The sequence below is a fragment of the Psammomys obesus genome, unplaced genomic scaffold, assembly GCF_907164565.1.
Source record: "Psammomys obesus unplaced genomic scaffold, mPsaObe1.curated_primary_1811, whole genome shotgun sequence".
NCBI lineage: Eukaryota > Metazoa > Chordata > Mammalia > Rodentia > Muridae > Psammomys > Psammomys obesus.
The window spans coordinates 13,553,948-13,580,944 of NW_026592118.1; the positions used below are offsets into that span (position 1 = coordinate 13,553,948).

The 26,997-nt window shown below is 40.8% G+C and overlaps 1 protein-coding gene across 4 annotated transcripts in view; it reads left to right on the forward strand.

Annotated features, from left to right (window-relative positions):
- Window positions 1-204: 204 nt before the first annotated feature.
- Hycc1 (hyccin PI4KA lipid kinase complex subunit 1) overlaps window positions 205-26,997 on the forward strand; it is a 74,377-nt gene continuing 47,584 nt past the window's right edge. For 3 of the 4 annotated variants that reach the window (XM_055612621.1, XM_055612626.1, XM_055612627.1), the window contains exon 1: window positions 205-365. The gene's annotated coding sequence lies outside the window, so the exon portion shown is untranslated. Of the gene's footprint in view, window positions 366-782; window positions 1,437-26,997 lie in introns of those variants that run through there. The other variant, XM_055612622.1, reaches the window with a different exon arrangement.

Genomic DNA, 26,997 nt, shown 5'->3' on the forward strand with positions numbered 1-26,997 from the left:
AGGCCACGCCCACCCAGGCCTCCCTCCCGCCTAAGTCCCGGCAGCTGCGGATTCTCATTGGTGGAGAAGTTGTTCTGGTCCCACCCCAGGGCCCAGCGATAGGCTGGCCCGGCGTGGGGCGGTGGTGGTTGGCTGCCTGGAGACGGGTCCCGGGCGGTGCCTGTCAGAGAGGCTGGCGGCGGCGGCGGCTGTCGGGGCTGGCTTGTCCGTCAGAGAGAGGAGGGGAAGATGGCTCGCCCGGACCCGTGCTGCTAGGAGGCGAGGGGCGGGCGGCGCGGCTGCCGGCGGAGCGCGGGCGCCCGGTGGCCGTGGTGGCCGCGGTCGCGAGGCGAGGCGAGGCCGCGGTGGGTCCCGGAGCTGCTCTGGTGAGTCCCCCGCGAGCCGCTCGCCGGCCCCCGGGGCGCCGGGAGACCGAGAACTTTCTTCGGTCTGGGAGGAGCGGGGCCGGGGCAGTGGCGGGCGGAGGGGAGGACTTCGTCCTGGGGCGGCGGCCGGGGGCGGGTAACGGCTCCCGCGCGAGGCTGGGCGGCCCGGGGACCCCAGGATGCCCGCGGGGAACGGGGCTCGGCTCTCGGGCGGGGCGGTGAGCTGGGGGCGCCCCGGGGTCGGCCCAGCGCGGAGACCACCGTGGCCTACGGACGCCGCTCCCTCGTCCCCGCCGCCCAGCGTCCGGCCCCCGCGGCCCACGCGGGATCCGCAGACCTGGTCGGTGCTCTTCAGAGCCGTGCTCGCCCGGGTCTCGAGTCCCGCGGGGCTGGGGGTTCCGAGTACCGGCTGGGTCTGCCCGTCACCCGAGGAGCACCGCTTCTGCCCGCGCCGCCATGGACCCTGGACCCTGGAGTTCTGCCTCTGCTGAGGCTGCCGCCACCACCACGCTAGAGAATCGTCGGGGTTTCCGCTAAACGGTTTTTTTTTTTTTGTTTTTTCCCTTGTCTTGTCTTGTCTTTTCAACGAAAACACCCCAAGTTTGCATGCTTCGGCAAAACTGGATGTCCGCTTTGCCGCGTGCACGTGGTGCTTTGTACCTTTGGAGTTTAGACGTTCCTGAAGGATTTAAATTTGGCCCTAGTGGTTTTGCACTGCACGGCAACGGTTCTGGGAGAAAACGTTCTAGCACGCGGGCCGCGGCTGCGCTGCTCAGGTAGGGGGAGCGCTGCTACCTCTTAGAGACCGCTATGAGCTGCCTGCAGGGTGATAGCGGCCTTTTGTAAAGTGGGTGTCCTTCGGTTTTGGAGGAGATGTGCCAAACCTGCGGTTCATGCAACACGTTGCAGTTTGAGCTTTTCCGTTTTTAAACTTTTATCTACACAAACCGTTAAGATTAGTTTAACCTTGAAGCAATGCGATAGTTCTGGGAGGTGTGTTTTCCTAAGACCGACCTGCTGCCAACAGCACCAGCCCTTCCTCTGGCATTTGCGAGCACTTTTCCCCTTTAGGTGAGTACATTTTAGGTTCACAGGATGAATTTTTGTACTACGCCTTGAAGCACAGGGATGGATAAGAAAGAAAAAAAAGGCTGCTTTGTCAGGAGTAGCATCAAAGGCAAATATTCAGATAATCCGATCACTTTAGGGGTGAGGGGGAAGCCCTGTGTGTATAAAAAAAACAGATTCTACAATTGTCTCATTTTACAGTCATTTAATTTAACATTATTTCCAGAAACACATTAGAAATCCTGTTAGTAATCAGTACCAGCAGTCGCTCTATGAACGCCAGTGGGGAATGAATTGGGGCAGTGCACACTTCCTGTTGTCTTTCCTTTTGAAAATTAAAAAAAAAAAAAGTGTGTGTGTTTGGTATATACATGAGTGCATGTGATTGCAATGGCCCAAGATCGGTCAGTTGTCCCTCCTTGTGGGTACCTGTCCTATCTGGTCATCAGGCTTGGTGAAAGTGCCTTTACCACTTGAACCGTATTAAAGACTCTGTTCTTCCTTTTTCTAGTTTTTTGTTTGTTTTTGATTTTATAAAATCCCCTTGGTTGCATTTTTAAAGAATGGTGTGATTCTGACAATAAGTTTAAATGTATCTTGTAGTTCATTCGTATTCAGCATCCCGTTACCTACTATTTATTTTTCTAATCAAGCCTAAGAAATCATCACAGGTGACTTTTAAGAGCATGGCTCAGAAACCAGTCAGCAGATTCCTGGTGGCAATAAAGTAGAGATGTGTGAGTGAGGCTTTTCAAGGAAACTGAAGTAAAAAGGGAAAGTGCTGGCTATGGAATAGCACTTCTCTATCTTGGCCACACATACATAATCTTTTGCAGAACTTAAAATTTTTTACTCTCAGAAGGAACCCCTCAACACACACACCCTTTTGTCAGTGAGTGCAGTATAGGCTCTACAGATCAGCATTTATTTAAACAAGAACTTTCTGAAGTATAATTGGCATGTAATAAACCACACATATTTCAGTTGTGCCATTTGATGCTTACTGTGTTTATATTTGTAAAATCATTACCACAATTAAAGTAATAAACATTACCTCCTAAAATTTGTTTGTATCCTTTGTAATCTTTTCTTCCAATTTCCAGGGAACACGTACTGTCTGTTGGTCGAGGATGCTTACCTGTAAAAGTTTAAAACTTTAAAAATACTGGTTTTCTAGATAATTCTATCATGTTGAAAAGCCGCTTCTGGGGCTGGAGAAATGGCTCAGTGATTTAGAGCGCTTGTTCATGCAGAGGACTCAGTTTGTTCCCATCACCTACAAGGTTGTTCATAGTCATCCATGACTCCAGTTGCAGGAGATCTGACCTTGAAAGGCACCAGGCACGCATGTCCTTCACACACACATATGTAAGCAAAACACTCAAACGCACAAAATAAATCTTTTCTAAAAAGCCCACTGCAGTAGACCATAGATTGCAACAATTTAATGTTTGTTTGCATACATGATGAAGAAAGAAAGAAGACTCCAGGTAAAACATCTGTGGGTTAAAGGGGTTGTTGGCAGGGGGAGGGGTGAGGTAATTATTCAAACTTAGTCCTTGGGGAGCTGGAGAGAAGGTTGACCAGTAAGAAGGACATTTCTGGAAACAATATCTCTAACAAGGAACAAGATAATAAAGACAGTGTATTTCTTTGCTCTAATTGTTGGTGTTGTCAATGGTACCAAGACTGGTTTCCTGATGTGCTTTTTAAAGATCCTCAAAAAAGCTAAAAGAGCATCCAAATATTGTGAGAGCAGATAGATGTTCTTCAGAAAAACACCTTCTGTGGAGCCTGAGACCAGCCCTAGCATCACTTTGGAATGCATTGTTGGTTTTATTTGGGGTGGGGTGGGGTGGGAATTAGCAGTTTGTTGCTTATTTTTGAAAGCCAAGTGCTGCCAGGCAGTCTTTTTAGTCCTCCAGAGTTAGGCTACCTATCTGAATGGAGAAAAGAGAACATTTCGCAGTTGAAAATCCTGTTAAAACTGCCTATGGGTGCCTAGCCCTAATTAATGCTTCTCAACATGACCTACTCCTATGAATTAGAGCACATCATGGAAGAGGGGTGGAAAGATTGGTAAGAGTCATAGGACAGAGCTAGAATGTATGCTGTGAGACAGTATCTTCTGTATGTGACAGAAATGTATGGACCAGGAAGTCACAACAGTATGGCTTCCTAAGCCAGAGCAAAGAATGACTGTACCAATTGACTTGTCATTGTGGATGGGGGAATTCCCTTGAGGCTGCTTTCGGGGGGAAAGGAGAGCTACAGGTGATTAATCGGTGCTTGAGAGAGGGGGAATCAGTTTTCCCCAGGGATGAGCCCTGTGATAGGCTAGCCAATCTCAAGAAACCAGCCCTCAACGCACAAGAATAAGAATGCCTTTGTGGTTTCACAGTCAGATAATCAAAATTTTCATTTCTGATCTGTTAAAACAATCTTCTGTCCTTTTTTTTTTGAGTTGAGAGATTAAATCTGATCACATGCCCTCAGAATGTGTGTTGAGATGACCGTGTGTTTTTGTTTTAACCTGTCGATTGCTGGCTGTGTTAGACTTCTTAGTAGATTTTGGTGCTCTTCTGGTGGTGGGGGAAGGGGGTAAAGGCATCTTGATAGTATCTTGTTTCTGAAGTATATGAGAAAGACCTCATACTTTGTAATGCATTGTTTTCTGCATACAAAGAAAGCGCCCAGGCAGAAGACATGAAGGGATTTTCTTTCTCTCACTCTGGCCATCTCTCCCCTGGGGGGTTTGAAACAGTTTGTTGTAAAAATGTGTAGGTCTTCCTTGCAGTTTGTTGGGATCTCAAAATGGATTTAAGTACTCTAAATAATTTAATTGTGCAACAATACTTTAAGTTGCATGAAATAAGGGTTACCATTCCTATTTTACAGTTAAAATCTGAGGCTCAGATGTTAAGTCTTAGTTAAAGTATAGGGAGTTGAAACCCAATTCTTGTCTAAAATCACAGCTTCTATTGTCTCTGTGTGGCATATGCTCCTGTAGGCTAGATGTCAACATTGGTTGACTTCTTTAGTCATGCTCTGTCATTCTTTGAGTCAGGGTCTCTTACTGATCCCGCAGTTAGTCAATTAGGCTAGACTAGCTGGCCAGCAAAGCCCTAGTGATCCTCCTGGCCCCACTTCTCCAGCACTGAGAGAGCAGGCATGCCAGCCTTTCCTTGGGTATGCTGGGCACACGCCAGGTCTTCATGTTTGTGCAGTAAACACTTGACCGAGTGAGCCACCTCCCAGGTCCCTTTAATTTATATCAGCTGCCTAGCATTTTCCTGATTTGACACTTTTTGCTTTTATTATTACTGAAAACAAATATAATCACTTATTTGAAATTTTATTCTTTTTCCTCTTTATACAATTACATTTTTGATACCCCTATTGTAATTATTACTGGTCTCTTCTGTGTTGATGTTGTCTCTTCTGTAACTTCAGTAAGTATTGCCTAATATAGTGATAGTAGTAGATGACTCTTAAGTAGGGTGAGGTGAGATGGGGAACTTAAAACTGAAATTTATAAAGCATACACACTATATTTAACAATTTAAAATTTGTTCCCAGGCTTAAATTAAAATTTAGGAGCCAGACTTGTTGGGTTCCGGGATTAATTTGCACTCCCAAGTCCTGTTTGTGTTGTAAAGAATGTTATGGTAAAAGTACTGTATTTAAGAGATCTACAAGTGTGGAAAACATAGTACTTTTCCACTGTAGTCCAAATGTCTGTTCTCTTTGAGCTTTGTGTCAGGGTAGCATTTAGTAGTAAATGTTAAGTTTGTTTGGTGTTTTCCTGAACAATGAGTCTTTTGAGCATTTGATGAACATTAGTTGTTTCTCATTCTAATGCTAAGAATTCAGTCATTTGTATTTGACTTAGTAAACAGTGTTCCTAAACAGAATTCTTAAATTTATGCTATGAAAATCATGTTAAAGTTTCAGCTAATGGAGGATCTATATTTATTTTTGTTTATCTGTGTACAGGCCAGGCACTATTGAAAATGTCTGTAGTCAGTCTCAGCTGCTCTGGAGCTGAGGTGGGAGATATTACATGAGCCTATGAGACTAGCCTGGGCATCATACTGAGACCCTGTCTTGAATCAAAAAGAATAGAGTAATGTAATATGTGTGCTAGGGAATTGAAGAGAAGAATCTAAGCTTTAAATGCACTTAAATTGGGCAAACAATTATGAACTTTTTTAACTCACCTGCTGAAATAGAAATGAGTTTCTTGATTCTGATCAGCACCCACATACTGTCCATCCCTTGGGCTATAGAAAGTTGCCACTCTGAGATCTCTGAACTTGCTAGATGTACTACTTATTCTTTTGCTCCAAATTCTGAGGTTCATAGTTACTTGTTAGTTGGTAGGTGATACAGATAGAGTAGCAGGCCGAGAGACAGCATAGTCCTCCAAGCAGCACACAGTCATTAGAAGAGCAGAGATCATCCTGGGAAAGTATGAAGCATGAAGCTAGTCTTGCTAAGGGAATGGAGAGGAAGGTGACAGTGGCTTAGAAATGAGTGGAGCAAGGAGCAGCACCTAAAACATACAAGTCAAACAGACTTAAATATGTGTAGGAAACACAGAACAGTCACATGGACGATAAAAACTGGAGTGTTATCATCTGTGAGGTCAAGAGAAGTTCAGCGTGGAAGAAAGACACTTGATGTGAACCTAAAGGATGAACTGGGAGGAGGAGCTGGGTGGTTATCTGTCTATAGGGCTGGGGAGAGTTCATGACGAGGACCAAAGTTAGCTGGTTCCGGGTCAGTTAAGGGAGCAACTGATGGCAAGCAGCTGAAGGCAGTAACTGAGGCTGCTACATCAGAAAGTCGGTTCAGAATGAATTAGGATGGAAGTAGCATTGGAATTGGAAGAGCTGGTCTTCTGACAGTGTAAAAATGCTAAAACGCATTTCAGTTGTTCAAATGGAAGTTTCTTGTTTTCTCATATCTGTTCTTGAGTATCTACCAGTGTGCCAGTTTATTAGTATTGAGATTATTAATTTTAAGTATCCGTGTTTGTGGTGTACATGTATATGTATGTTCCCATGACAATGCTAAATTGAGAATATTTTAAAAAGGACCATCCAAGAAAGACTAAGAGAAATAACTGCAAAACTTGTTATTTTCACCATGAGCGCTACAAATGTGTTCTATAATATTATATCACTCTGTATAAAGGCCAGCATCATTATGGGAATAAAGCTGAATTGGCCGTAAGACAGCAATCAGGGCAGACATTCTCCATGTCACCATCCTATAAAGTTTCTAAGAGCTAATTATAATATAATGTGATTTATTGAATTGGAATTTCATCAGTCACGAATTAATTATTGGTAAAAGATCCAAGTAGAGTTTTCTTTTTGTAATTTTTATAAAACACTTCCTTCAGAAACAACACATAGTTGAAAAAGAAATGCTTAAAATACTTTCGAGATTAACAGTTCTTATAGGACTTTCAGGTACTTTGGGTGGAGCCAAGATAAACACTTGCTGTGCCAATTTTAGCTTCCTAATCAGTCATAAAGCAACATCTAGGGTACATTTTGTTATATTAGTATAAGACTTAATATTATTGGAAACTTTTAAAAATTATTTTATAGTTCTTCTTCTTCAGCTTCTACTAAAACAAATTGACTCTTCTGTCAGTCAATGTAGCCACAGTTCTTTGATTACTATAACTTTAAAGAAAAATAAACATCTGTATTAATGAGTCCCACCACAAGTGTCTGACTGGAATGATCTTCTGTCTTCTACTGGTGTGGTAGAGACTGAATCCAGGGTGAGGCCTCCTATATGCTAGGCAGATGCTGTGCATTGTCAGCCTGGATGTGTTGCATTTTAAAATGATGTCTTGTTAGTAGGCATTACTGCCATTACCAGTATTTGCTTGCATTTTCTCATGGTTATCTCCTCATTGCTCACCATTTTCCACTGAACATCTGGGGCTCCACTGGCCAACTTCTCTAATGGTTGAATCCCATTCCAGCTTATTAAAGGGCGGTGGTGACTCACTCCAAGGCATCAACCCACAAGTTAATTGGAATTTGGGCCTCTTGGCATTTCTCTCTTGCTTTGTCCCTAGCAGTGACAACTGCCACTTAAAATGCAAAAAGCTTTAAGAAAGAAAAACACAACTGTGCTTTGGAGAGTGTATTTTTGTATGCTGTCATGTTTGGGAAAGAGAAAGGAAGGGCTGTGAGTGAGAGCAAAATGATTGAAACGTATTTGCCTTGTGTTTTCTTTTATATTCTTGAACATATATAAATAATTTGTTTTTATTGTTTTAGTTCATCGCTTACACCGTGATTCATCTTGATTTACTTCAAAAGGGATTAAGGAACACTTCTGCTGTTTTAGGTTTACTTCACTCCACTAATAGAGTGTGACTCCCTTAGGTCAGCTACAATGTCATATCCTTTTTTGTGGCAAGTAGGACATAGTGGATGTTCAATAGATATGAATGAGTGGGTGTTATTTAAGCATTAGTACAAGAGAAGAGGAGCCAGGTTGGTTCGTGGCTCTGGTTTGATTATAGCTGCAGAGCTGTTGTGGGCTGACTTGTGTCATCCCCCCACCCCAAATATATGCGAAAGTCCCAACTCCTAGCTCCTTCAATAAAACTGGTGATAGAATCTTTACACAGGTAATTAAGTGAAAGTAAGGCCATTAAGGTGGTTACTAATCCAATATGACCAGAGTCCTTGAAAGAACTAGAACTTGGGACATGACAGTTAAAAAGATCCACAGAATGTGGAGGCAGCAGCCACCTACATGCCAAAGAGAAAGCCGGAGGCAGAGCCCTTTCTCCTGGCTCTTAGCAGGAACCCTCCTTGATCTCAGACTCCAGCCTGGAGCACCTTGAGAATGTAAATGCCTGTGTTTAATTTATCCAGTCTGTGCTACTTTGTTACTACAGCCTGGGAAATAATGTAGACGGCTTCTGTGCTTGCATGCAGCAACATCTCAAAGCCTTCATTTGCTTATTCCGAAGACACAGATTTCCCAGCTTAATGTCTAAACCTCCCCACATTTTATGTTTCCGCTAGGCAAGATGTGGGAGAGAAATGGGATAGCTGTTTTTGCCTCCTCTGCCACTTCCCCAGTACAGTACTACAGTGGCAAGCTGCTAAATTCTTAGTTTGATTAAGTTTGTTTGGTTTGACCAAGAGAAAGAGTTTATGGGCTTTTGTGTTCTTAAGGATGCAAGAGCCGCTACCGACAGACCTGGTTGGGTTTTCAAGGTAGAAAATTTAAGACCGAATGCAGTGCTTTCTGGGATGAAGTTAATTCGAGCTAATTGCATTACAGCTGCAGCTCGATATTATCTGCTTTATAATGCCCTTGTTACAGCCAGCAGACGTGGTACAGTGTGTCTTTTGGCTCATGCTCATCTCTTTGATGCTTGCGATACCCTCTGGTCTCCAACCACACTGAGTTGCCTCAGCCATGTCAGCATTTTTTCATTACATGCTTTAGCTATGTGCTATGTAAATCTGTAAATTTTTTGCTACTTTGTTTTTGTTTTAAAATTAAGTCATATTCAAATGGAGCTGTATTTAGTCAGATTTTACAGATTCTTTGCTGAAAACCTAGTTTTGAATATGTACAAGGGAGTTCTTTTCATCATGTGGAGGCAGTTTACCAGAGTTCTGAAAGTGAATATCATTAACTACAGAATGGAATAAAAGTCTTGGTCCCCGAGTGGAGCAAACTTGTGTTTGTCATTCTGCAAAAGAAAAACAGGAACTATGACTTGTGAGAAAGTAAGACTTCTCTCTTGATTTTGGCATAAAACTTCGGTCATAACTTGTGCATCTTTGGAGCACCCTTATTACAGCTATGTGAACAGCCTGGTGAATACTACTGATGTATTTTATTATTATTTGATGCTAAGAATTGAACCTAAAGCTGCTTACTTTGTAAGCTCGTGCAAGCACACATGCCACCAGTGAGCTATATTCTAAGTAATGATGCAGTTTCTTTAGGCCATTTCCTTTCTTTTGTTTCCGACAGAGGAAAATACTAAAACCAAGACTTTCCCCAAAATCATATGCAGCTAAGTGGCAGATCTGAGTTTAATTGAAGACCTCCCCTCTAGTTCTCTACCATGTCCTTTCTGCAGCCCTCTTGTTCTCAGTTTAATTGCCATGAGCAGATCTCTCCACCCGCCCTCTCTTTTTCCTTTCTCCCCTCCTTAATGAAACAAAATAACCACATCAGTTTAGTACACTTGTAATCCTAGCACTTGGGAAGCTGAGTCAGAAGAAATGGGAATTCTAGTTTTAGCCTGGCCTATGTAGGGGCTCTGACTAAAGGATAACTAAATAAAATAAGTCTGGATATAGTTGTTTACACCTGTAAATCTCAGCACTCAGAAGGCTGAGGCAAGAGGTTTGGTGTGTTTAAGGCCAGCCTGAGCTTGATAGAGAGCTAAAGGCCGGTTGGACCTCACAGCAATCAGAAGTGTTTTTGAGGTTATTCTGTTAAGCCAAAACAGTAAAGAAGTTTGCAAAAATATGAAACAATGTCACTCATCTCAATATCATTGTTTTATATTGACATGGAGTGGGCTCAACATTTTATTTTTAAGTGTATACTTAAATATGCTTTTAAAACTATAAATATCAGAATATTAATATATAAGTAGAATTTTCAGTAAACTTTTTTCTGAGACAGGGTTTCTCTGTGCAGCCCTGGCTGTCCTAGACTTGCTTTGTAGACCAGACTGACCTCAAGCTCAAAATGATCTGCCTGCCTCTGCCTCCCTGAGTACTGGGCCACCATGCCTGGTTTCAACAAACTTTTTAAAAAGGGCAACATTTTTTGTGTTTTAGATAGGGTCCTCCTGACAAGTTCTAGGATTACATGTGTGTACTAACATGCCAGCAAAACGTGCTTGAACACACACACACACACACACACACACAGGCACACACAGAGATCATAATCTAATCATGCTGCTAAGCACTTAGAATTATCCTACCACAAAATGGCGGTATCCCTTCGATTGATTTTCTCCTCACTTATCTCTCCCTCTCCCACCCTCGTTGTCTCCTTCAGGACAGAGAGCAGAGCTTACTGTCTTTTTGCCAATAGTGTGAAAGAATAGGAAAGCCTTGCATTATACTCAGTACGCAAGCAATGGCTTGTTGAATTATTAATGTTGCAATTTAAATAGATAGTAATATTGAATTTTGCAAATATAAAAATATGACATGTATTAATCCTTAACATGATCTCCCTGTCTGTTTGTTTTTGCCTGTTCGTAGCCTCTTTCTTTGTTCCCACACTGGGGCTGCCAGCCTATAGTCTGCATAAGCTGTGTGAGCTTGACAGGGGTTGAATGACTGAACTGTCAACCTGAGGCTCTGGTCTAGTGAATATATGAAAAGCATTCCTAATCACTGGGCTGCTTACTATGCATTTACATAACAATCATGTCAGTGAGTACTCTGCAGAGAATTTTTGTAGTTCAATTTCTTTTTACAGCAGCCTCTTAAAATCTGTCAGCAGCCTTTAAGATTTTTGTGTCTTAGTCATTGGAGCTAAATGAAGTTTGTCTGACTGAGATAACACTTGAATTACCTAACATACACTACAGTTATATTTTGTGAACGATGATACAAATATTTTGGAAAAAAATGTTAGTTCATCAAATAATTTCTCTTGCATAGTTCTACCTAATGATATATTTTAAAATACCATTTTATGGTGTTCTTATATTTAAGAAGTATGTAATTTTTATTTCTAATAACAGATTGTCTAAGTGGTTACATATATTAATCAGTCTCTATTGCCATTGGGCGAGGCTTTGTGGCTCACAGATGCAGTGCTAAGGTTCTCCCCAAACATTTTTCCTTGAGAACACACACACCTCATCAGCATGACCCTGGAGTTCTTTCTGGATAGACTGTAAGAAGCTGACAAGCAAAAGGAGACAGCAGAGAGGAATGGTCAGTCACACGGAGGCTGGAAGGGCTTAGTGTGCTTGAGGCAGGATGAAGGAAGTTGAAATCAGTAAATTATGGCCTTTCTGTGGGTGGCTTGGATATGAAGGACCTGGATATGACGGTTGCATATATTTAGAGAGAGCAGGATGTTTCAGTAAGATCAAAATGGCAGCAGTGTGCATGGTGCTCTGCAGAAGGGAGGAGTCCAGGAGCAGGAAGGCTGCATGAGCAACTGTGCAGAGACAATAAAGCGCAGGCTCTCGGAGTTGCTGTGGAGATGGAGAGCAGGTGGCAAATTTGACAAGCATTGTGATGGGTGAAATTTACTCCTTTATTCAGCAGATATTTATTAGATACTGGATGCATTTATGCTAATAATACCTGAGTCTAATTTTGCCTATAATTACTGTCACAATTTCAAGCTTTAAAGTTTTTAAAGAATGTCATATATTGTTATTTAAAATTTTATTTTATTGCGGTGCTAGAGACAGAACCCAGGGCCTGTGCATGCCAAGCAAGCAGTTTCTTAGCTGAGCTATATCTCAAACCCAAATTAGTTGGGTTTTGGGGGTCTTACTTGGGATATAGAGGCAGGTGGATCTCTGTGAGTTTAATGCTAGCCTGGCCTACCATAGTAAGTTCCAAGCCAGCTAAGACTACATAGTGAGACCCTGTCTCAACCACCCAAGCAAGCAACAACAACCAGAAATAAAATATTACTAAAATAATAAAATTATGAACTAGGTGTGGTGATGTCACCTGTAGCCCTGTAATACCAACCCTTGAAAGGCTGAAGCAACAGAATCACTATGAACTCCAGACCAGTCTGGGCTACATGAGACCCTGTCTTAAAGCTGAAAATAAAACATAAAATGACAAATGATTCACCCTGGTAGTAAAGTTCTCAATATTTTTTTCTTGAGGTTTGTGCTTTTAGATGAATGCCATAGGTCCTTCAAAAATGAAAAGCAAGGACTGGAGAGATAGAACAGCAGCTGAGAACACTTGCTGCTCTTCCAGAGACCTTAGTCTGGTTGCCAGCACTCACATTGGGCGGCTCACAGCCACCTTTAACTCCAACTCAAGGGAATCTGATGCCTTCTTCTCACCCTGAAAGCACCCCCCAACATATACAGAAAAAAAAATTTTAAAGGAAAGCACAACATTTTTTTTCTAAATATTTTATAGTTTATTTGATTAATAAATGGGAAGGTGCTACTTAATCTTACAGATAAGTCTTCTGGCAAGAACAAAAAAAAAAAGAAAAGAAAAGAAAAAAGGAAGGAAGTTTCTAACTGGAGAGTAGTACTTAAAGTACTTAAGCAGTACTTAAAGCAAGCTGTTGGATAGTTTAAAAGAAACTGAAAGGTCCTTTTAAATTTAAAGTCATTTTCTCTGCTTAGAGCCAATAACATAAAAAAAGTATGAATCCACTTAATGGCGTTAGCCGTTTTTACAAAATAATGTTTTCCTTAATTAAATGTTGATTAATATATAGTCATTGTATGCTGGGTAATAGAGATAAGGCCTGAATAAGGTTAGGAGTTACAAATCCTCATGTTAAGAATCATTTATGTTTGTTGATGGAAAAGTTAAACATGAACATTTTACAATAAATGTCTTTGTTGACAGTAAGCAAAAAGTAGGACATTCTTCTTACCTTCTATGCTGCTTTGAATGAGAATGGCCCCATATAGGTGCATGTGTTTGAATACTTGGTCCCCTGTTGGTGGAACAGTTTGGGAAGGGTTAGGAGGTGTGATCTTCTTAGAGGAGGTGTGTCACTGGGAATTGGCCTTTGGGTTTCAAAAGACTGGAACAGTTCCCAGTGTGTCATCAAGATGTGAGTGCTCAGTTATTGCTCCAGTGCCATGCCTGCCTACCTGCTACAATGTTCCTTGCCATGATAGTGATGGACTCCTGTCTCTCTGGAACTGTAAGACCCAAATAAACCCTTCCATAAGTTGCCTTGGTCATGGTGTTTTATTACAGCAATAGAAAAGTAGCTAATAAACCTTCATAACTGTAAATGTATTGCCAACATATTTGTTTAAAGGTTTCCCTCCATCAGTGAAAATCTGTCTTCCCTTGATTTCATCCCGTTGTCATTGTTATGTTCCTAGGCCATCAGATTTTGTTTTGGTAATTAATCCTTACAGTTAATGCTTTCCTCTTTGACATTTCTCCTATTTTCTTATTCAGAGATTTCTATTTTATTGTCTCATCTGGATCTCTCATCAGCATAGAACCTTATTCCTTTCCTATATTAACTATATTAGGATATGGATTTTTAACATGAATATTTACTTAGTTTGACACCTCCTGTACTCAGACTATATCCAGTTTGGGTAAAATCATTTGTTACTATTACACTAACAGTTATTATTGGATGACTTTACATGTCTTTAGCTCTGATCCCTACTTTTTCTTTAGGATAAAATTCCTGTATTGGTGATATGGCTCAGTAGGGTAAAAACACTTGCCATTAAGCCCTGTAACCTAAGTTAGATCTCCTGAACCCACATGGTAGAAGGAGAGAACTGACTCTAGCAAGTTGTCTTCTAACCGTCACATATATGCACACAGGCGCGCGCGCGCGCACACACACACACACACACACACACACACACACACACACTTCTTTTTAGGATGACTCTTAAGACTGTGATGTCACCTACCTAGAGATGGTTAGTTAATGACGTAAATGTACTATTAAAACTAAGAAATGGGCTGGGAATGTGGTTCATTTGGAAGAGTGATTACCGAGCATGTATGAAGCCCTGGGCTTGCCCCACAGCAAAACAGAAGCAGATGTGGTTGCATAAGCCCACAATCCCACCGCTTGGAGGTAGAGGCAGGAAGACCAGTTGGAGGATAGCCTAAGAACAGAATCCATGGCCCAAAGTAGCAAAATTTTATGTTTATTTAAGTATTTATCCATGAAACAAGTATTTACATACCTGTTATGTATAAGCCAATGTAACAAGGCTATCTTGTAGCTTAAATGTTGAAAGTATAACTAGGTAAGTACAAAATAAGAGTGATCTGTTTGGTAGCTCTTTTGTTTTGCTTTTAAAAGATCTTGAGGTTTTACTGATTCCAAGCCTAATATGAACTCTTTCTATAAAACTTCGTTGCTAAGGAAAATTACAGAATTTTAGGTTTCCTTGACAGAAGTGTTTTATCCTGTTAGATTTCTCCAGTGTTATTATATTTACACAGATGCTAGATATGGTTACCATTCCTATCCCTTAAGAACCCTTCTTAACAAATTTACCTACCCAAGTCTTACCCTGGTCTCAACTTTTGGATCATAGTTAAACATCTGTTCTAAGGACAGCTAGTCTCTGGATGGCAAGCAGTTATATTCAGGCCCAGCATAAGGAAATCGGGGCCCAACCAGAGACCTATGTAAAGAGTTTAGAATTAGGAAAATGAGACTCATGGGTTTGATGTGGAAGTGCCTGTGAGTTTGGAGAGAAACGCAATGATAAAATAACCATTGTGGGCTCTATATAGCACTTTAGTTAGGGAGCCAGGGAGCAAATGATATGGCACATGAAGTGACAGACAGTGATAACAGAGATCTGGGCTCTAACTATCATGTCCAGTTTCCTCAAGAGGGTAAAGCTACACCTCTGTTCATTGAATGTCTGCAAGAGTCTTTGCAGATAATCTCTCCGAGTAAGCATTCAAGCAGCCTTTCTGGAACTACCTTCAACCTCTTGACCAATTTTCTTTGAGTAAGAGTCACACAGATGTTGAAATGAGCACTTTTTGTTGATATGAGAATAGCACATGCCTCAGGTTTAGCATTTGTTCTAAGAAGCATTCTATGGCCAAGAACATAGCTTAGATGCTAGAAAATCTGCACATCATGTATAGTTCTGGGTATGATCCCCAGACTAAACAAAACCTGGCATGATGGCGCACATCTGTGATCTTAGCCCTTGGGAGGTGGCTAAGACAGGGGGCTTATTCTTGGCTACATGGGGAGTTTTAGGACAGCTGTCTCAACTTCAAAAACCCAAGCATGTCTTTCATACTATGAGGTTGATGATTTTTGGTTTCCTAGTGGCAGAAAATTGTATTTTTTTTTTGTAGTTTTATTATATAATTTCCAAATATGTTGTGATTATCTCCTCTTTCCACTTTCTGGAAGGGTTGTTAAGTCTCAAAATTCAGAGTTTTAATTTAAAGGTATTATGTATAAAATTGTGTGGGTTCTGTCATCAACATAAATTGTCCCTTCAGAAAATATTAACATTTGGAAATTATCTGTGTACTCATATTTTAAGATAGTATGGGTTGAATATGTATATTTTATGGCCTTTCACTTGTATCATTTTCTGAAACATTAAGTTGTTAAAAATTGTCAATGTCCATCAATGTAATGAATTTGTGTATCGCATATTTCATGCTACTCATTTTAATGATTTACATAAGACTATGAAGATACTAAGAACCTTGTAGTTTATGTCCTATTTTTTATGAGTTATACTTAGTCAGTCCTAGAAATGATAAATCTAGCACTGTATTATTGAGAACTTTGTGAACCTTTTTTCTAAATGACCATTTAAAATATTGTTGTTGTTATCATTATTATTTCTCTGTGTGCATGAGTGTGTGTGTGTGTGTGTGTGTGTGTGTTATGCCTGGGTGCCCATGGAGGGCAGAAGAGGTGGTTAGCCCCCTGGGAGCAGGAGTTACAGGCAGTTGTGAGTTGTCTCACATGGATGCTGGGAACTGAACTTGGCCAAGTGCTCTTAACTGCTTAGCCATCTCTAGTCTCTCAATGCCCATTTTATACTGAAGTTCCCAATAAAAATGATTGGGTTTTTGTTTTTTTTAAATTTATTTATTTATTCACTTTACATCCTTATTGCAGCCCCCTCCTCACAGTTTCCCCCACACACACCCCTTTCCCCATCCTCCCCTTTCCTTCAGAGAAAGGGTCCCCCATGGGTACTAACCCACCCTGGCACATTAAGTTGATGCAGAACTAGGCACATCCTCTCCTACTGAGGCCAGACAAGACAGGCCAGTTAGTAGAACAGGATCCTGAGGGAGGCATCACAGTCAGAGAGGGTCTCTGCTCCAGTTGTTGGAGGATCCACATGAAGACCAAGCTGTGCATCTGCTATGTATGTGCAGGGGCCTAGGGCCAGTAGATATATGCTTATTGGTTAGTGGCTTAGTCTCTGTGAGCCCCCATGGGCCAAGGTTAGTTGACTCGGTATGTCTTCTTGTGGAGTCCTTTATGCCTCCAGCTTCCTCAGTCATCCCTCCAACTCTTCCATAGTACTCCATAAGCTCTGTCTAAAGTTTGGCTGTGGGTCTCTGCATCTGTTTCCATCACGTGCTAGGTAAAGCCTCCCAGAGGAGTTATACTAGGTTCCTGTCTGCAATCATAGCAGAGTAACATTGATAGTGTCAGGGATTGGTTCCCTCCCACAGGATGGGTCTCAAGTAGGGCCATTCTTTGGTTGGTCCTACTTTCCCTCAATCATTGCTCCATCGTTGGCCCTGCACATTTTGTAGGTAAGACAAATTTTGGGGTAAAGGTTTTGTGGGTGGGTTGGTATCTTTATTCTTCCACTGGAAGTTCTGCCTGGCTATAGGAAGTGGTCACTTCAGAATCCATATCCCTGCTGCTAGGAGTTTCAGCTAGGGTGACCCCCATAGTTTTAATATGCCTTTTTCTACTTCTAAGTTTTGATGAAATGATACATAGGTATTTCAGTAATGATGATTGTTACTTATTCTATCAACTCTGAATTCCTTATTGTATTGACCTTCAAAAGTCAGTTATGGGGCTCTTCAATAATACCTTGCACAGAGATGGTATGTTATAAATATTAAAGATAGTGTTTTGGCTAGGCATGGTGGCAGACACCTGTGATCTCAGCATTTGAGAGGCAGGGGCAGAAGGATTGCCAGTTTGAGACCAGCCTGAGCTGCATAGCAAGACTCAGAGAGAACACAGAAGAGAGGGTAGGGGTTAGAGGAGGGAGGGTGGCAGAGAGAGACAGAAACAGATAGCCCCAGAGAGGGTCATAATGTTCTGTGTGTATTGCTCCCCAACAAACCACTATCAAAATTAGTGGCTTAGCCCAGCTCTGCTTCCGTGTAGGCTTCACTTGGCAAGGGTGTTTAAGATTGGCTGAGCCTCATGGCTGATAGCTCTGCAGGGCCCCTAGTACTTTTCTGCACAGCCTTCATGGTGCTTTGGGCTTCATTAACGGTGCCCCTGAGTTACATGAGGAGGGACCCCAATGCAAGGGTCCTGATATTGTGTTCACTGTGTTGGTTTGGTCAAAGCAGCTTTAGGACTAGTTCAGATGTCAACATGGCTGTTGAAAACTACTTCTTTCTAACCTCTCATTTAGAGTTCATATCAGATATCCTCTTCCCGGACAAGGTATTTTTCTGAAGTTCTGGGGGATTTGAGAAGAATGGGAGATGGAAATGAGAGGCGTGATTGCCATCTCTCCTTCTATTGTCCTACCTTTCCCAACAGGCACCCTCAGGGCTGGTTGCCATAGCACACTGACATTCCAACATGTTCGTATTTGTCTGTGGACTAGGTAAAATATGTTTTATTCAAAAAATATTTCCTTGAGTTAAAAAAAATATGCTCAAATTTCAGTAACCAGATAAGTGATTTGTCATTATGGAAAGCAAGCTTATACAATGGACATTTAGAAAGATTTCCACACCTCTCCTACTGCTTTTCCTTAGGTGTTGAGCAGTAGTTTCATGGGCAGCCAGCAGCACCCCATCATCTGCTTTTTTATACATTTTAGTCAGCCTCTTACCAGTGAAATCCAGAGATGGAATCAATTTTGTTATGTGACATAATTTGAACAGTTACCTCTACACGATTTTCCTGAGTTTCACCTTGTAACTGTGAGAACATTCTGACAGCACTTAATTAGCTGTCACAATGGGCTCTTCACACAGGGGAGAAGTTTAAAATTTAATGATGTGGGGCTGGTGAGGAGGCTCAGTGGGTAAAGGTGCTTGCTTACAAGCCTGATGACCTGAGTTCAGTCCTTGGAACCCACAGGTTAATTGAGAGACTCTTGCAAGTTGTCCCCTCACCTTCACATGCCCCCCCCCAATAAATTAAAAAAAAAATAATCATGATGGCTCTGTGGTTAAGAGCACTGAATGCCCTTACAGAGGACCTGGGTTCAATTCCCACCACCCACAAGGCAGCTCATGACTGTCTCCAAGATCTGAAACCCTCACACAGACATGCTCATGACTGTCTCCAAGATCTGAAACCCTCACACAGACATAGTTTGGGCAAAATGCCAATGCACATAAAAGAAATATAAATAAATTATTGAAAAAAATTGTGGCACACCAGGTCTTACTATAGATGGTTATGAGCCACCATGTGGTTGCTGGGAATTGAACTCAGGACCTTTGGAAGAATAGTCAGTGTCCTTAACCTCTGAGCCATCTCGCCAGCCCAAAAATTGTGACATAGCACTATCCATGAAGATACTTGATTTTCAAAATAATAAGATATATATAAACATTTTGTCATACTTTATAATGAATACCTCGTGATGAAGTAGGTTATAAGATATTATAATAAGAATGAAAAAATATTAGCTTTATAGTTCAAGTTTTTTATATTCTTCAGTAGGTTGATGATAAAACTGATGAACCAGGCTGCCTCTGTCTTAGACTTGAAAGGCATTTTATAGTAAAAAGAAAGTAGGTTCATTCCTGTTCATTCATGATTAAATCTCTGCTTCTCAAGGATTGGGTTCTGCCCCACCTGTAACCTTAACTACAAATGGTTCTGTACTACATGGTCCAGGAAATGACAACCAGGTCTTTGTTTCAAGGGTTGTTATCACCATCTTGCAACCCTACCTTTGTTTCAAAAGGTTGTTATGACTACTTTGCTATGCTGCTCCTGTACCCCACATATTTGCCTGTCAAATCCTTCATTTGGAAATCCCTTTGCCTTATTTTGCTTATGTCTAATGCTGACTTTTTGAAGGGAAGCGTAGGCAGCCCATGTACACAAATGAAAAAGCTTGTTTTAATTAATTGCTTACTTTAATTAATTTGACCATGATTTTGGTTGGTGGTCTTTGGGATTAACAAAAACAATTATAATGCTGTATATCTTTGGAGACAACACTTTTTAAATTCAATTTTTATTTTTTATATTAATTACAGTTTATTCACTTTGTGTCCCAGCTGTAGCCCCCTCTCTCATTCCTTCCCAATCCCACACTCTTTCATCTCCTCCCATTCCCCTCTCCAAGTCCACTGTTAGGGGTGGTCCTCCTCACCTTTCATCTGACCCTAGTATATCAGATCTCATCAGGACTGGCTGCATTGTCCTTCTCTGTGGCCTGGCAAGGCTGCTCCCCCGTCAGGAGGCGAGGGTCAAAGAGCCTACCACTGAGTTCATGTCAGAGACAGTCCCTGTTCCCTTTACTAGGGTACCCACTTGGAGACTGAGCTGCCATAGGCTACATCTGTGCAGGGGTTCTAGGTTATATCCATGAATGGTCCTTGGTTAGAGTATCAGTCTCAGAAAAGACCCCTGTGCCCAGATATTTTGGTTCTGGGCAAAATATTGTGGAGCTCCTGACCTCTCCAGGTCCTACTATTTCCTCCTCCTTTCATAGGATTCCTTGCACTCTGCCCAAAGTTTGGTTAAGAGTCTCAGCATCTGCTTTGATACACTGCTGGGTAGAGTCTTTCAGAGGCCCTCTGTGGTAGGCTCCTGTCCTGTTTCCTGTTTTCTCCTTCTTCCAATGTCCAGCCCATTTGTCTTTCTGAGTGAGAGTTGATCATCTTACCCAAGGTCCTCCCTCTTGCTTAGCTTCTTTAGGTGTACAGATTTTAGTATGTTTCTCCTGTACTATAGGTCTAGTATCTGCTTATAAGTGAGTATATACTGGGTGTGTCTTTCTGCTTTTGGGATGCCTCACTCAGGATGATCTTTTCTAGATCCCACCATTTGCCTGCAAATTTCATGATTTCCTTGTTTGTAATTGCTGAGTAATATTCCATTGTGTAAATATACCACAATTTTTGTATCCATTGCTCAACTGAGGGGCATCTGGGTTGTTTCCAGGTTCTGGCTATTACGAATAAAGCTGCTAAGAACATGGTTGAACGAATGTCCTTGTTGTGTCCTTGAGCATACTTTGGATATATGCCTAGGAGTGGAATAGCTGGATCTTGAGGTAGCGCTATTCCTAATGAGACGACACTTTTAAATGATGAATTTTGGTCATTATTATGGTTAAAACAAGAATATAGTATGGGAATGGAATCCAGTGACAGATTTGGGAAGATTTTATTATGTTAGAAATATAACAGTTATTTCATAGACTACACTTGTTAAATGCCACTTAGAATCTTACTGTACTGTCTAAAATAATTTTAACTACTGTGCTCTAGAACATATTTAAGAAAAATAGGAAGTTAGTTACCCAGCAGGAAACTGTATTTCAATTTTGTTCCTTTTACCTTTGAAAAGAATAAAGCATTTAAAAAATGTAAGAGTATATTTTGAGTACTGCTTGATATATCCAGCTTTGTGGAGAACTGACAGTTACATAATCAAGGCATTGCTGTGGTGCTAATAGGCTCCATATTCAGTAGGCAGTGCAGGGGTGGAGTAGCAAATGTGGAGAGTCTCTTACTGCTTGCTGGTAGACAGAAACTCTCTAAGTCATTGTTTTATTGTGTAGTCACTTTCTATTTTGCCCTATTATTCATTAGTAATGCCTTTAATTGTAACTGTGGCTCATCTTGGAGCCTGGGTCTAATGGGAAAAATTGTTTAAATCAATGACATAATATTATGAATGTGGGGTAAGGACAAAGAAAAGTTTTAGTCAGTCACAAAACTGGTGATTGTTTTTTTTGTTACTTTAACTATGTATCTTTTGTTTTATAGAATTAGTCTTTCCTATAAAACACATTAATTATTTAGGTCTCATTTTTAGTGTTAATATGCCTTTTATTATTTTAAAGTCAGAGTTTCTCTGTGTAGCCCTGGATGTTCTGGAACTCACTCTGTAGACCAGGCTGGCCTTGAACTCAGAGATCTGCTCACCTCCTGAGTGCTGGGATTAAAAGTGTGTACCACCATTATGATGATTTTTTTAAAGGTTACCTTGATACAAATAGGAGAGGAAGAAGTAAAAAGTACCTTTATTTGCAGATTGGTTTTATACATAAAATACCCTGAAAAGAAATCCACCAGGAAAATTTTACAACTGATAAACACTTTCAGCAACGTAGCAGGACACAAAATTAATATACAAAAGTCACTAGCCTTCTTACATGCAAATGACAAACAGACTGAGAAAGAAATCAGGGAGACAATAGACTCTCACAATAGTCTAAAAAATATTTTGGGAAAACTAAGTAACCAAGTGAAGACTTGTATGATAAAAACTTTTAAAGAAGACATTAGATATGGGAAGATCTCCCATGACTCATGGATTGGTAGGATTAATATAGTGAAAATGGACATCCTGCCAAAAGCAATCTACAGATTTAATGCAATTGTTGCCAAAATTCCAACACAATTCTTCACAGAAATTGAAAGGAAAACTTTCAGATTCATGTGGAAATACACACATACATGCACATGCACAGGATAGGTAAAACCCTCCTGAATGATAAAAGAGCTGCTGGAGATATCACCATTCTCAATCTGAAATTGTGCTACAGAGCTATAATAATAAAAAGAACATGGTATTAGCATAAAAACAAACACATTGATCAGTGGATCAAATTGCAGACCCAGACATAAGACCACACACCTATGGACACCTGAATGTTGAAAAAAATATCTTCCCAAGTGGGTTCCATAGTAATAGGAGCAGAGACTGTCTCTGACATGAATTGATTGGCCTGCTCTTTAATTACCTCCCCCAGAGGGGGGAGCAGCATTACCAGTCCACAGAAGAAGATAATGCAGCCACTCCTGATGAGACCTAATTGACTAGGATCAGAAAAAAGGAAAAGAAGACCTCCCCTATCAGTGGACTTGGGAAGGGGCATGCATGCAGAGGGTGGAGGAAGGGAGGGATTGGGACGGGACTAGAGGGAGGGAGCCACGGGGGGGATACAAAGTGAATAAAGTGTAATTAATAAAGAATTTTTTAAAAATGCAACACAATCTAAAAAAAAAAAAGAGTATCTTCAGTGAATGGTACTAGTCCACCTGGATGAGTGCATGTAGAAAAATGCAAATAGGTCCATGTTTATCACCTTTTACAAACCTCTACTCCAAATGACTTAAGGACCTCAACTTAAGACCTAGTTCCCTGAATCTTACAGAAAGAAAACAATTTTGAACTCATTGGCATAGGAAGTAACTTTCTGAACAGGACATCGATGACCAGTCACTAAGAACAGAATTTAAGAAATTCTCAAGAAGCTGAAAATATGCATTTTGGAGAAGGGTATCATAATTTTATAGTTGGGGTCGCCACAACAGGAGGAACTGTAATAAAGAGTCATAGTATCGGGAAGGTTGAGAAACATTGTAATAGAGGCTTAGTATATAAAATATATGAATTACTAAAAAATACTGGACATCAAGAAAACAATCCAATTTTTAAAATGGGTTACAGGCCAGGCACGGTGGCACATACCTGTAATCCCAGCACCCAAGGTGGAAGAGACAGGTGTATTTTTGTGAATTCGAGGCCAGCCTGGTCTACAAAGTGAGTCCAGGACAGTCAAGACTACACAGAGAAAGTCCAGAACAGTCAAAACTGCACAGAGAAACCCTGTCTTGGAAGAAGAAGAAAAAAGTTACAGAACTAAGCAGAGAGTTCTTAAAAGAAGAAACACAAATGACTGAGAAACAAAAATGTTTAGCATACTTAGTCATCAGGGAAATGCAAATTAAAACTATTTTCAGATTGAATGGCCAAATCAATGGCCAATATCAATAAAACAAATGAGTTCATACTGGTGAGGATGTCAGGGAAGGGGAATACTTATTTGTTGCTGGTGGGGAATGGAATCCAGTACAGTAGTTCTTCAGCAGGGAATAGATCTACCTCAAATCCAGCTGTCATTCTTGGGATATGCCCAAAGGACAAGACATTCAATTCTACAGATACTTGCTCAGTTATTTTCATCGATGATCTCTTTATAATAGCTAAGAAATGGAAACAACCTAAATGTCTTTCAATTGACAAATGGATAATGAAAATGTGATAAATGTATACTATGGAATACTATTCAGCTATAAAGAAAAAAATGAAATCATGAACTTTGGTAGATAAATGGATAGAACTAGAAAAGATCAGATAAAGTAACCCAGAAAGATGCATGTTCTCTTTTTGGAGGTTCCTAGCTCTAAATCTTCACATGTGAGTACAGCCTGTAGTAACTACAGAAACCAGGAAAGTAAAACAGAACATTGCCAGGATAAAGAGGTTGGGGAACAACAGAGAGAGAAAAGGCAGGGTACAAGTCACTTGATCAAGGAAATAGGAAAGAGGGGCTCTTTAGGGAGAGGGAAGGGGGTACGTACAGAAGAAGGGGGAGGGGGTAAAGTGGAATAGAATTAGCAGGACCTAAGAGATCTGGCATGGGAAAGGGGGCCTCTTTAGGGAAAAGAAGGATATAATATAAATATATTAATAGTATAACAATAAGGATGTCAGACAAAAACTACCTGGAATCATGTTATTAACTGTTAACCTGAAAAAAACTATAATATATGTAATTCTGTGTATTAATATATTACATCTATAATTTTAATGAACTTTTCTAATATGAGTTGGTGATGCTCCCTCCAAGAGTCAAAGACCACCTAACAAATACCAGGCATGAGGAACCCTCTTTTGAGTTGTTGACCAGAGCTGTCCAAGACACTCCCAAAATATACAATTGTTGTTGCCCTTGATTGCTGCCCAGAGATGAAAGTTAAGTCCCTATTGCTGAAGACACCATGAACTTCAGAAACAGGGCCCAGAGACCCTGACCTGGAACTGACTTGGATACTTCCTTCCTGAGGACTAGCTTTCAAGGAACCAGTAGGTACCATTTAAGCTTCTAAATGAGGGAGCCAGCCAATTGTCCTACCCAGCTGTAACACCTATGAGCCATAGCAACCAGCATGGCACAATAACCTAAGGGTGCAGTGGTGGCACACATAGATTGGCAGTAACCAACAGTATTCTACTTGTTTCTAAGACCTCCTCAACAAAACAGAAATCACGCCTAGTACTGCAACCTTAGCTAACTACTAAGTGAGACCATGGATATTAGAGGAAAATCTACAAGCACCACTTTACTAAACCAGCATAATGACTGACAACACTATAAATATTTGTCCTTATACTCACAGATAAGTATAGGATTCACCCCTCATCAAGGAGACTTCTCTTTGCAACAAGATGGAGACCACAGCAGGAAACCACAAGCAATCAAAATGCAGAGTTGTGGGTCCCAGTCCCAATGGGTACATGCACAAGACATCCCACACCGAAGGCTCAGGGAACATTGTAGAAGAGGTGGAAAGTTTAAAAGGCCTAGAGGATCAGGGAGTTTGCTGTGAGACTCTGTCTCCTAAAAATGTCAGAAGTCATAAAGACCCATAAAGTCTTACCAACATGACTGCCCAAATGTGAGCTGAACAAGGCTGACCCCAATGGACATGCCAAAGGGTGAGGGAAAAGCCCATGAGGCCTCAACCTTACAAAGGACTGTAGGCCACCAAAGAAAGCTGGAAACTGCAGAGATGGTCCTCCCAAGGGAAGAGCACATCAGCTGGTTGTGCAAAATGGTGAGCCTTGAAAACATACATACAAGTAACATAAACAGACTATAGTCAGGGTACATTTAGGAGTGTATCTGTGTACCATATGCACATACGTGTACAATAACAACTGAGGAAAGAGACCCTGAACTTGAGCAGTGGAGAGAGGAAAATGAAAGAAGAAATGTTGTGATTATAATCTCAAAAAATTTCCAAAAGTTTTTAAAAATCACCTTGCAATGATTTAAAAAAAACCTGTGGATTTGGTTTCTTCAAAGCTTTACTAAGCTGTAATTGACAACACTGTGTCTGTTGCACTCAGGAGGCAGAGGCAGCAGGGTTCTGACTGTGAGGTCAGCCTCAGCCAGGCTTCATCTCAAAAAAGATACCTATGTTTATCATGTACACCATGTTTCAGATTGGTGTTTGTTTGTTCATTTGTTTGTTTTTACTTTTGATGAAAGGTCTTGCTGTGTAGCCCAAGATTGCTTTGGGTTCACTATTCAACCCAGGCTAGCTTTGAATTTTCCTATCTCCGCCTCCCAAGTGCTGGTATTACAAGCTTGACCTACATAATGTTTTGATATGTCTACATTCTAAAGTGATTAAATCAAACAGATTACTCCTTCCATCACTTCACATACTTGTTTTTGTATGTATGGTGAAAACTTTATTTCCTCTCTTTTTTTTAATTAAATTTTTATTTTTTTATATTAGTTACAGTTTATTTACTTTGTATCCCATTTGTAGCCCCCTTCCTCATGGTAAGAACTTTTAAGATCTACTCTCTTGGCAGTTTTCATGTGTGCACATTAGAAAGCCAGAATATATTCACCTTATCCAACATCCTCCCCACACACACCCCCAACTGCTCAGTCATTGTCATTCTATTCTGATCTGCTTTTGAGGTTGGCTTATTTGCTTTTGTATACATGACTTATTTCTTAACATAGTATCCACCAGGAACTGAATTGACTTCATAATTTAAAATTATTGTGGGTTCTGAGTGTTGTGGTGTACACCTGTAATCTCAGTACTTGGAAAACTGAGGCAAGAGAGTGGCTAAGAGTTTGATGCCAGTATGGGTTATGTAATGAATTCAAATCTAGTCTGAGCTACATAGCAAGACATAAATAAAATAATAATAATAATAATAATAAACCGCAAGAGGAAAAAAGCTTACAGAAGATAAAAAGTTATTTGGGGCTCACCATCGTGGTGGGGAACATGGCAGCAGACAGGCAGTCAAGGAGCTGGAACAGCAGCTGAGAGCTCACATCTCAACCCATAAACAGGAAGCAGAGACAGTTAACTTAAAATGGCAGTTATCTTTTGAAACCTCCAAGCTTTCCTCCCTGTGATTTACTTCCTTCAGCAAAGCCACGCCTCCTAGTCCTCCCCCTGGTCCTCCCCAGTTACCAACTGGAGACAAGTGTTCAAATGCCAGAAATGTATGGGGGACATCTTATTCAAAGTAGCATATGTGGTATTATCTGTTTCATTCTAGCTATATTTTGTGTTTGTGTGTGTGTGTGTGTGTGAGAGAGAGAGAGAGAGAGAATTGAGGTCACATATTCTATGGTCCTTACATATTCTGTGATATCTGTGTGTTTGTAGGTCCATTTCTGACCTGCTCTGCTCTGGTCTCTTGGCATATTTTTCCATCCCTCTGAGCATACCATGTTGGTTTAGCTGTAGAGTTTGTTAAGTTTTACAGTAAACTCTGCTGTCTGGAAGTCCAGGTCTTCAAGACAGCTTTGACTATTCTATGCCTTTTGCACATCCTATTGATTCTTAATAGTGTAAAAAGTAGT